Consider the following 11707-nt stretch of genomic DNA (forward strand, 5'->3'; position numbering starts at 1 on the left):
TATTTTATGAAGAAGTACCAAAAATAAACACAATTTTTGTCCCTTAAGGGTTCGAATTTCCAAAAAGTACCAAATTCCTAGTTTTTATTTTTTGATAAGTAAAGAATACGATTTAAAATTTGTTTCTATGTTTATTACTTTAAAAGATACATAGGGTGCCAAAAAGTACCAAAATACAGTTTTTACCCGTTTTCTCCCCTAAAAGGTTCGAATTTCGAAAAAGTACGAAACACCTGTCAGCTTATTTTTTAAATGGAGTAACATTCAGTTTTAAGTTTTTTTGTATCTTTATTAGTTTTGAAGATATAAGGTTACCGAATTTACTGGTTTTTTAAACGTTAGAATTTCCAAAAATTCCTTCTTATCGGATCGTTTTGGGGAGGGAGGAACCCACAGTTAAAATTTCAAGATTCTAGCTTCCGTCGTTTGGGCTGTGGTATGATGAATCAGTCAGTCAGTGAGTCAGTAACGTTACTCTTTTATATATATAGAAGATCGTTAATTAATCTCTTTTTCTTCTATGAGTAAAGTCAGGGCATACTTAGAAAGGTGACTGCGATGAAACAGCTGATTATTTTTTTTTCAGTTTGAATTGTCAATTCACTTGTGGTTGTTGTGGCGAAAAATACAACAAACCCAAAAACAAAAACAGGCAACTTTGACAGTTCAACTACTTTTTAACAAAAACAAAGTACCTGTTGTTTTTTTATTGTTGTAGTGATGCAGTCGCCTTACTAAGTGTGCCCTGAGTAAAGTTTTCTTTAAGAAATATTAACCTTTCAATCAATTATATGGTATTTTTGAAAAATACCCAGATTTTGTGCAGTCAAAATAATAGCACCATCGTAAGAAATTAAAAACAAAAATATTAATTTTACCATTCTAATTTTTTAGTAACAAAAAAAGTGGTGTATGTGAGCTTTAGTTCAAAAAATTATGATTTCTGAACATACAAATTTGCTTAATTCAGAATAAAACTATGTATAGATATTTAGAAATGGTTTTAAAAACATTGCGTTGAAATAAATATATAAATTTTAGGTTGCGAAACCGCTTATCGCTTTTAATCATAACACTCTTGGGCCACCGTTTCGAAAATCAGGCATTTATGTTCTGCACGGTGGTCAAAAGTGATGACTAGTATTGCAGTTATTCGCTGACCATTACAAGAACAAAATTTAAATTATTTAAATACTAGAAAAGTTTCACCAATAACAATATAACATCCTCTATTAAAGGTAAAATTTCCAAAGTCGCATTACCATTTTTCAACATTCAAGTACCAAAACACTTTTTTGTCAAATAATTAAACAAATTATATTGTTTGATATCAGACTTCTATAGAATGTACTCCGAATCCAATTCCAACCAAAATTTAAGATATTATATTCATCTTACCTTATAAACACACAAATTTTAAAATTACAGTTTGATCGTGGTTTTCTACTATAACATTCGAAGAATATATTGAATATGTGGAATAATTCAGTATTATATGATCAATTTTAAAATTTTTTGAATCTTAATGGGTAGGAGGTGGTCGGTCTCCTTTTTCTTGGAAACAAAAGACACCAATATTTTATTTTTAATAATAACGTATTAAGAACATTACAAACCATAATAATTGTTACGAAATTAAATTTTGTTCTCGTTAATTTTTGTTTATTTTAATCGATTTCTATCTTGGTGCTATTTTTTTGACTGATGAATTTCTTAGGTATTTATATATTATGTAGTTTTTCTTTAAAATTTGCATCTAATCTAAGGCAAGACTATTAAATTAAACAACTGTTTTGAAGAGCAACAAAGACTTCCATTAGAAAGGCAGCTCTTAAAGTTAAATGCTTTAATTCTTTTGTGCGCAGAGTAAAAGCTAATGCTGGGTTAAAGGCAAAACAAAACGAACCAAAGAAATTAATGACAAAACTACATACAGACACAATACAAGAACATTGGCAGACATTTGACTAACACTATCGTCATACGTACCCAAAAGTTTCCATCATATTGCCAATAACAAATTGATATATGTATGTATACTTTGTGGATACGGATGGTTGATATTTCCATCAATAGCTTCAGTCAAATGATTGCCACTGTTCATGCTTACACTACACAATAAATTAATATTTCACATTCCCACTCACCTCTCAGGATCGGTAGGGAAGCAATGGAGATGCTCGCCTGGGGTGCAACCTTTGATACACCTTCTTGTGCTCCTGCAATGAAACAAAACAAAAAATTAATAAACTTCTTGGCTTTTTAAAATGTTGAATTGTATACTTACATGCTGACTTACATATATTGTTAAATTTCTGTAAAAAAAACAAAAGAATGTTAGCAAATTCATAAATTTCTTCAATAAATATACTTACTTTAAATTTTCTTCAACAATTGCTCTTCCTAAAACGAGAAAAAACATAAATTTTATTATTTTTTAAAATAATTTACCAAAAATGTACTTACCTCCAATAAGAAAACAAGAAAATTAAAAAGAATACAAAAACGCGCTAAAACAAAAAACCAAAAGAAAACCATAAAAAACCATCGTTTTTTCGATAATAAAATTCTTTGAATTTTATTTATTTGTACACGATTTTAAAATACAATCCAAAGGTGTAAATTCAATTAAAAAGGAAAATACTTGTGGTTGCAAACGATTTAAATGCGCGGGTTATAAAAAATAGAGGTCTTTGCTCGATGGCTATTAAAAAACGAATAATAAAAAAGTGTATGTATTTGATTTATGCTAATTCTTCTTCTTTCTTTAGAAAGGAAGTCAAAAGAAAATTAGCATAAGTCAAATCATAAAGATGGCTAATTCAGCAATATTAGCGCGAAATTCAAATTTACGCTGTTCAAAATTTGCAACCACAAGTATAAACTTATAAATTTATACAATTAAAAAATTTATAAAAACACTAAATATATGTATATAATATTACAAAATTTCATAAAAATACATGAAATCAAAGATTTCATTTAACATCTAGTTTTAATTTACCGGACGGGTTTGAAATGATTTGAAGTGTTTAAAGAAATGTAGTTACGCCGGCTTTATGAGTAAATATAATCTTCGGTATAAGATTATTTCAGCCTGGTTTTCAGTTATCTACGTCACGTTCTACTTTTGTTTCATTTCAGTAAATATCGAATTCTTCAGTTTCATCCTCTGTTGGATTATTTTTTGAGAAAATTCGTAAAGGACAAATTAAAATTGAGTTTGAACTGATTTCTACAAAATCCTTCCGATCCGAGGGTTGTTGCTCCAAATAAATGGGCAAATGCACGCTAAGGTGTTACAGCTAAACTTAAATAAGTGCGTCAAGCGTTGACTAAAGCGCTAGAGTTTCTCAGTAGGAAATTAGTTTATCTACAGCCTAATGCATCACTGTAAAAGAGTGTATGTTATACAACAGTATTATATATAAAAGGAGTAACTCTTAGCAATTTTTTATAACAGATTTATTTATTGAAAAATATTAGCAAAAATGATTTTGTACATTGAATGACGTATAGAGGAAAATGGCACAAAAAAGATCTGTTTTGAAAGATATAGAGTAAAATGGACACGATTTATCTCAGCAACGAGACGAAATAGCCGAAAACGGATTGCAGATTTGAAAAATCCTTAACTCAAAATTGTCAAAATGGCACATAGAACACTTAAACCCCCGGACGACGATATGACACTAGTATAACTGATGAGATAAGTTTTAGCAAGTTGTTTGTAAGACCTTTTTCTAATCCATACCTATGATTCGAAGAACTTAAAAATTCTATCAGAAGAAGTTCTACCAAAGAAAATGTACAAATAAGTTTTTTTTGCAGATATATTTCATGTTTTCAGGCTAATTAATTAAGAAAAAACAAAAGGTAACAAAGTCGATTCCTAATAAAGATCTGGAATATAGATGTGTAATTTAATTCTGATAAGTTCATTAATGAAATAAATCAATATCAGATAGCAATATTAAGTCCATTTTAGCTGTAACCATACAAAACCTGTGTATAATGGTACAAATTGATTTTGAAGAAAAAAAAAAAGAATTACAACTAAGTCTCTATTGATACATATTTGAAACACCTAGAAACTTGTTTGTTACTAAAGGTACGGTCACACGCAGCTATTATTTGACGTTTATCGTCAAATATTTCATTGCCTGAATCTGACCACAAATAAAATTTAGAGCAAACAACAAAACAGATGATTTTAGTCAAACAAAATTATTTGTCGGCAAACAAAATATTTTCTTAATTTGAACAAAGTGTGACCACTAGCTACATAAATACCTAAAAAATATATAATTTGATCTTGCAAATATTTTTAAGGTTAAAGCACTTATTTCGAATTGTAAAGTAATCATTTTATTAGAGATTTATTGAATTTTGTTATCATATATTGAATTTAATTTTTCACTTTTTGTTTGACCAAACTGCTGCGAAAAAGAATCAGTAAATATATTTGCCGTGTGGTCACACTATATCAAACACTTTCATAAAATAATTGTTTGATCAAATAGAAAAAAAACAGAAAATTATTTGCTCAGCATGGCGGAAAAATAAGAGGAGATTATTTAAATATTTTTCGTACTAAATTAAAGACACAAATTCACTATTTTTTTTTTAAACATAAATACATATTCAATATTTCTTGAATATTTGTTATTTAAATTATTTTCACTAAATAATTGCATCAATAAATGAAGTCTTCTTCTTCACATAAAAGTCATTCAGCCTAGGATGACATACTGGGAGAAAAACTAATTGAAGACATGAAGTCTTTGTTGCGATTTTTGCGATTTTATGCGATTTATATTTTTATACGTTTAACATAGTCTGATGTTTGATTATTTTTTATTTATACATGGAGTTTGTCTATTTTCAAAATTTAAAATTGCTCATATGTACATATGGAATATTAACTGAAATTTTATACAGATTGAACTTAAAATCAAAGAATATTTTTTATACATACATAAATAGTATGAATTGATTGTAATTAAAAAATAATTCTTAAACAGTATGATCTGTTTAATTTTTTTTTACTACAGAAGAAGAATATGTCTAATAGCATTTTTCACTTTTCACTTGGAATTAATGAAAAATTTATGTAAAAAAGGTAAACATTTCCATAAAATTTAACAATATTTGTGAACATGTTCTTATTCTGAATTAAAAAAGTTTGGAAAAAGTCGTGTTCGATTAATAATATGTATTAAAAAACCAATAAGCATTTTTACTGGAATTCAAGTTGATAGCAAGTGTAATTCAAGCCTTTAGTTATAGTCAAGCAATTGAATTACAGTTGTATTACACTTTATTTCAATAGCATTCTCCAGTAAAAAGGAAACATAAATTCAAGCCATATGTTTTTTGTTTGAAAAATATTTAATATTTCAAATATTTTTCAAGTATAAAACATGATTACATTTCCATTCAATTTCAATTATGAATTGTGATAGTAATATAATTTACGGTCATTTTCACAATGTACGATTATTTCAGTCTAACCGGAAAATTAATTAACTGTCGGTTTGTTTAACGGGGACCATTTAACCAATGGTTACCGATTTACGTTTCACCATCATTTGATTACTTAACCAAAGCATTCAGTAGAAAGTATGGCAATACTGCATACATTTGTTTACGAAAAATAGTGTAATGAAAGATTGAAATATAAAAAATTGTCTAAAAGACGGCATAAAAAATAATAATTTGTGTTTTCTTAGTGTATAAAAAAACGTATAAAACTCAAAAATATTAAGGTACCTAACTGTAAAATTTACAGAACAAACTGAACAACAATTACTGAAAACCAACAAGCAAAAGTGCACATTTGTTGTTTTGTTTGTAAGTGCAATATCCGGGTGGTATATAGATCACCCCGTGCAAAATTTACTTTTCTTCGCTTTCACTTTTAAAAATTATAAATATTACAAAAATATAAATCTTTTTCCATGTTCTTTTATTATATTTCTTACAATTAAGATGCTAACCGGCGAAATTTATTCGGTTATATTTAACAGCAACTTTGTTGTTAAATAGTGTCAGTTAAGAATTAATCGCACATTGTGAAATTCATATTAGCCTAACTTGCGGTTAAAGTTCACGTTAACTTTTAATCGTACATTGTGAAAATGGCCGTTAATAAATAAACATTTAATAATTATATTATTAAATTGTTCAAGCTTGTGTTCTTTTCGCGATTTGTTTTCATTATTTAGCGATTTTTAATTTAAGATATAGCAACACTACTTTTGCGATAACACATGATGCAACAGCTGTTATTTGACGCTGTTTGATCTTGCAAATGAATTGCAAGATCAAATAAAAAAATACACAAAATGCAGGAAAATATTTGCTGTTTAGTGGTCACACATTAATTGGTCACATTACAAGAATGTTTTCATATTGGCAAATAAATTTGTTTGACCAAATTCAGCTGTTTTCTTGTTTGCAGTGCAAAAATATTTTCTGTTCAAACTAGAAACATAAAATATTTGACGCCTAAATAAAAGTACTGAAATTTCATAATTCTTTCAAATGTAAAGCAAAATCTGGTAATATTTTACTTTCTAGAAATGTCTTTTTTATTGATGAAAGAAATTAAAGTAGTTTTGCAGCTTTATTTAATAATTATTTAGAACAAATATTACCATAAATGTGACCACAAGTCAAATATATTTTCCCCTTTGTGTGTTTGATAGTATTTCGGTGTAGTTTGATTAAACAAATATGGCAAATAAATGTGTACAGTGTGAACACAAAATCAACCCATGAATTATTTGATGTAGTTTTGATCAAACACATGAAACATCTTGTGTCAAATAATTTGCGTAGTCTGACCCTACCTTAAGTTTATAAATCAGGGAAATCAATAAGTATGATCAGAAAAAATCAGATGTTAGTACTAGGGTATTCTATTAATCGGATTTCTGGTTTAATCGGTTAATCGGGGTAATAATTAATCGGGGTTAAGATTTAATCGGTTAATAATCGGTTAATTTTAAATTAATCGATTAACCGAATAATTTCTATTTAAATTTTAAACGGAAAGTATATCTACGAATTTTCTGTACTTAAATACAAAATAGACAAAACATTGCAATTCAACCAAAAAGTAATTAATTTTCTTTAGTTTTAATAAAACTTGACTTGGAAAAAAACTCTCCCGCAGTTTGTAGATGTTAGTGAATTGGAAAGTAAGGCATGGTAAAGAATATCCAATATCTCAGTTATTTTTTTAGTTTTTTTATAAGCATATAAAATCTACATTATTCCATTGAAGTCCTTTTTGGATTTTTTAGATTTTTCGATAATTCGATAATTTCTGATAAAAACTTATTTCCGTAGGGTCTCCAGTTTCGTCTATTATCATGTTCTCAAGCGATAAATACATACATGTAAATTAAATATGTATGTCAGTTTTTATACTCACTAACGGCCATTTTCACAATGTACGATTATTTCATTTTAACTGTTCTAACTGTCGGTTTGTTTAACGGGGACCATTTAACCAACGGTTACCGATTTACCTTTCACCATCATTTGATTACTTAACCAAAGCATTCAGTAGAAAGTATGGCAATAATGCATACATTTGTTTACGAAAAATAGTGTAATGAAATATTGAAATATAAAAAATTGTCTAAAAGACGGCATAAAAATAATAGTTTGTGTTTTCTTAGTGGTATAATAAAAAAACGTATAAAACTCAAAAATATTAAGGTACCTAACTGTAAAATTTACAGAACAAACTGAACAACAATTACTGAAAACCAACAAGCAAAATTGCACATTTGTTGTTTGGTTTGTAAGTGCAATATCCGGGTGGTATATGGATCACCCCGTGCAAAATTTACTTTTTTTCGCTTTACACTTTTAAAAATTATAAATATTACAAAAATATAAATGTTTTTCCATGTTCTTTTATTATATTTCTTACAATTAAAATACTAACCGGCAAAATTTGTTCGGTTATATTTAACAGCAACTTTGTTGTTAAATAGTGTCAATTAAGAATTAATCGTACATTGTGAAATTCAAATTAGCCTAACTTGCGGTTAAAGTTCACGTTAACTTTTAATCGTACATTGTGAGAATGGCCGTAAACATGATAATTTTTTGTTCGAACAAATATGTAATTTTACTTTGACATTTGAATTAAAATGGTAAAATAAATACAAAAAAATATGTTAAAAAAAGTGAAAAAAATAAATTTCGGTTAATCGGTTAATCGACACAAATTAATCGGTTTATTTGTTATTTGAAAATTATTATGAATTATTCGAACATTTAACCGACAAAAATTAATTGGTTAACCTATTGAATACCCTCGTTAATACACAATTTGTATGAAGTTTATTTTTTTTAATAATTTTAATACTGAATGTCGCATATTTAATTTGGTTTTTTAGATTTGTGATATTTTTTATACCCTTCACCTTCGAGAGAAGGGTATATTTAAGTTTGTCATTCCGTTTGTAATTTCCACAATATAATTTTCCGACCCTATAAAATATATCTGGATCCTTACGGATAGCGGAGTCGATTAAGCCATGTCCGTCTGTCTGGTGAAATCAATTTTCTGAAGAGCCCAGATATCTTCGGGATCCAAATCTTAAATAACTCTGTCAGACATGCTTTCGAGAAGATTCTTATTTAAAATCAGCAAAATCGGTTCACAAATGGCTGAGATATGAGGAAAAAACCAGGACAACCTTGATTTTTGACCTATATCTGGATTACTAAGACATTAATATAGACAATATGGATATCTAATGATAGATATTTCAAAGATCTTTGCCACGACGTATATAAGACCATAGTAAGTTGGACCTACAATGGGTCAAAATCAGAAAAAATATTTTTTAACCCGATTTTTTTTATTCTCAAAAAAAAAATTTAATAAAAAAAATTTTTTTTTGAAATTTTTAAAAAAAAAAATCACTATGAATTTGGCTACCTATATAATAATTTTCAGTAATAGTAAGTTAAATAGATGATATTTACAATAGAACTTGACAATAAATATTATTGATGAAGTCATTGGCAGGGTAGAAGGCGCATTCCAATTTGCCATTTGTCTAAAATAAATTTACAGTGGTATTCTTTGAATTATTACTGAGTAATTATGAATGAACTTAAGCCAAACTAAAAATTTATTTTCAAATTATATAAAATAAAAAGTTCAAATAATTACCAAAAATTCTCTAACAAATTAAAAATACACATGGCACCCGTAAAAACTAAATCTGTTTCCCATCTCCAATTGATTCCTAGAATCAACACAAGGAGTAAGAAAGAAAAACAAAAAAACGTACATTGCTGATATTGTCAACCAAAGGTAGACATCAGCAAAAACACACTCTAATATATAATAAATTTGTAATAATAAAGAATATACACATATTATAAAAAATAAGTAAAATTTCGTCTAACTTACAAAAAAAAACATATGAAAAAAATTATATATGAATCTGTCTTCCCATATTCTACTTCCCAATAATAGTATGTTAAATAGATGATATTTACAATAGAACTTGACAATAAAGATTGTTGATGACGCCCTTGGCAGGGTAGAAAATGCATTCCAATTTGCCAATTGTCTAAAATTAAATTGCAATGGTATACATTGAAATATTACAGAGTAATTAATAAAATTAATTTAAGCCAAATAAAACATTATAATTAAGTACATAAAATAAAAAGTTCAAATAATTACCAAAAAATCTTTAAAAAATTATTAATTTATTCATATATTGATTTATTCATTTATTAATTTATTCGTTTATACATTAATACATTTATTCATTTTTTCATTAATTCATTTATTCATTCATTTATTGATTTAGACATTTATTCATTAATTTTTTCATTTATTAATTTAATCATTTATTAATTTATTCATATATTCATATATTAATTTATTCATTTATTCGTTTAATCATTTATTCATTTATTAATTTATTCATTTATTCGTTTATTCATTTATTCATTGATTCATTGATTCATTGATTCATTGATTCATTTAATCATTTATTTATTAATTTATTCATTTATTCATTTATTCATTTATTCATTTATTCATTTATTCATTTATTCATTTATTCATTTATTCATTTATTCATTTATTCATTTATTCATTTATCCATTTATTCATTTATTCATTTATTCATTTATTCATTTATTCATTTATTCATTTATTCATTTATTCATTTATTCATTTATTCATTTATTCATTTATTCATTTATTCATTTATTCATTTATTCATTTATTCATTTATTCATTTATTCATTTATTCATTTATTCATTTATTCATTTATTCATTTATTCATTTATTCATTTATTCATTTATTCATTTATTCATTTATTCATTTATTCATTTATTCATTTATTCATTTATTCATTTATTCATTTATTCATTTATTCATTTATTCATTTATTCATTTATTCATTTATTCATTTATTCATTTATTCATTTATTCATTTATTCATTTATTCATTTATTCATTTATTCATTTATTCATTTATTCATTTATTCATTTATTCATTTATTCATTTATTCATTTATTCATTTATTCATTTATTCATTTATTCATTTATTCATTTATTCATTTATTCATTTATTCATTTATTCATTTATTCATTTATTCATTTATTCATTTATTCATTTATTCATTTATTCATTTATTCATTTATTCATTTATTCATTTATTCATTTATTCATTTATTCATTTATTCATTTATTCATTTATTCATTTATTCATTTATTCATTTATTCATTTATTCATTTATTCATTTATTCATTTATTCATTTATTCATTTATTCATTTATTCATTTATTCATTTATTCATTTATTCATTTATTCATTTATTCATTTATTCATTTATTCATTTATTCATTTATTCATTTATTCATTTATTCATTTATTCATTTATTCATTTATTCATTTATTCATTTATTCATTTATTCATTTATTCATTTATTCATTTATTCATTTATTCATTTATTCATTTATTCATTTATTCATTTATTCATTTATTCATTTATTCATTTATTCATTTATTCATTTATTCATTTATTCATTTATTCATTTATTAATTTATTAATTTATTAATTTATTAATTTATTAATTTATTAATTTATTAATTTATTCATTTATTAATTTATTCATTTATTCATTTATTCATTTATTCATTTATTCATTTATTCATTTATTCATTTATTCATTTATTCATTTATTCATTTATTCATTTATTCATTTATTCATTTATTCATTTATTCATTTATTCATTTATTCATTTATTCATTTATTCATTTATTCATTTATTCATTTATTCATTTATTCATTTATTCATTTATTCATTTATTCATTTATTCATTTATTCATTTATTCATTTATTCACCTTCGAGAGAAGGGTATATTTAAGTTTGTCATTCCGTTTGTAATTTCCACAATATAATTTTCCGACCCTATAAAATATATCTGGATCCTTACGGATAGCGGAGTCGATTAAGCCATGTCCGTCTGTCTGGTGAAATCAATTTTCTGAAGAGCCCAGATATCTTCGGGATCCAAATCTTAAATAACTCTGTCAGACATGCTTTCGAGAAGATTCTTATTTAAAATCAGCAAAATCGGTTCACAAATGGCTGAGATATGAGGAAAAAACCAGGACAACTTTGATTTTTGACCTATA

The sequence above is a fragment of the Calliphora vicina genome, chromosome X (assembly GCF_958450345.1).
Source record: "Calliphora vicina chromosome X, idCalVici1.1, whole genome shotgun sequence".
Lineage (NCBI taxonomy): Eukaryota > Metazoa > Arthropoda > Insecta > Diptera > Calliphoridae > Calliphora > Calliphora vicina.